Source organism: Brassica oleracea, chromosome C9, assembly GCF_000695525.1.
Source record: "Brassica oleracea var. oleracea cultivar TO1000 chromosome C9, BOL, whole genome shotgun sequence".
Classification (NCBI taxonomy): domain Eukaryota; kingdom Viridiplantae; phylum Streptophyta; class Magnoliopsida; order Brassicales; family Brassicaceae; genus Brassica; species Brassica oleracea.
In genome coordinates this window covers 48,136,814-48,137,828 of record NC_027756.1, presented here as the reverse complement: position 1 = coordinate 48,137,828, position 1,015 = coordinate 48,136,814, and positions in this window count along the sequence as shown.

Here is a 1,015-nt window from a genome sequence, read left to right as displayed (position 1 = left end):
CCTACATATCTCTAGGTATTAAAAGAGAGTTTTTTCTTCTTCTTTTTTTGGGTAAGCAAGAATGAAAGGTAGTTAGCATATTAATCTCTTCGTACAAGTATATAACTGGCATATTAAGTACAATATTTCACAAGTTAAATGGATTCATTAATATGTAAACTTTATACCTAAAAGTTTAGATTAGGCTTGGGCACGGATCGGATATCCAGGTTTTTGAAGGTATTTGTGATTTTCTTCGTATGTAACGGATATCTAATTTTTTTATTTGCTTTGATTCGGAAAAATATGAATATTTGGAAAAACGGATATCCGGAAAATAAATAGATATTTGTGGATATTTACGAATACTTACAGATATCTCATATGTTTTGATTAATACAAATAATCTTAAAATTTTGATACAAATTTGTTTTGTAGAATATTTTTTTGCATGATATATATGATAAAAATTAAAAGAAGTAGTGAATCTACATATTTTGTAAAAAAATTGAACTTCGTTAACAATTATAACACTACAAGAAAACGTGCCCATAACAACGAAAATTTACGAACGAAAATATTTCGTCGTAAATTTACATGGGCTTTACAACGAAATTACGAGGAATCTAACTTTCGTCGTAAACGCCATGTAAATTTACGACGAACTGATTTCGTCGTAAACTCCTTCTAGGTTTACGACGAATGTACGTGGAATGAGAAATACGTCGTAATCATTACATCGACATTACAACGAAGAATGTTACCGTTATATTTAGGTGAAAACGTGTATTAAATGTGCTTTAACTTACCTAATTTCGTCGTAAAGTCGTTGTAAATAATATGTTAAAACCATGTAAAATCCATGTAAAATATTCCTTGTAAAATCGTTGTTATATTTCAACTACCCAACTCGAAAATTTCTCTATATATATGTCATTTCCCATAACTCTCTTCCTCACAACACACAAACGGGAGAAAAAAAAAACGAAAAAAAAATCAGAAAAAAAAAGATTTCAAAAAAAAATCTAAGAAAAAA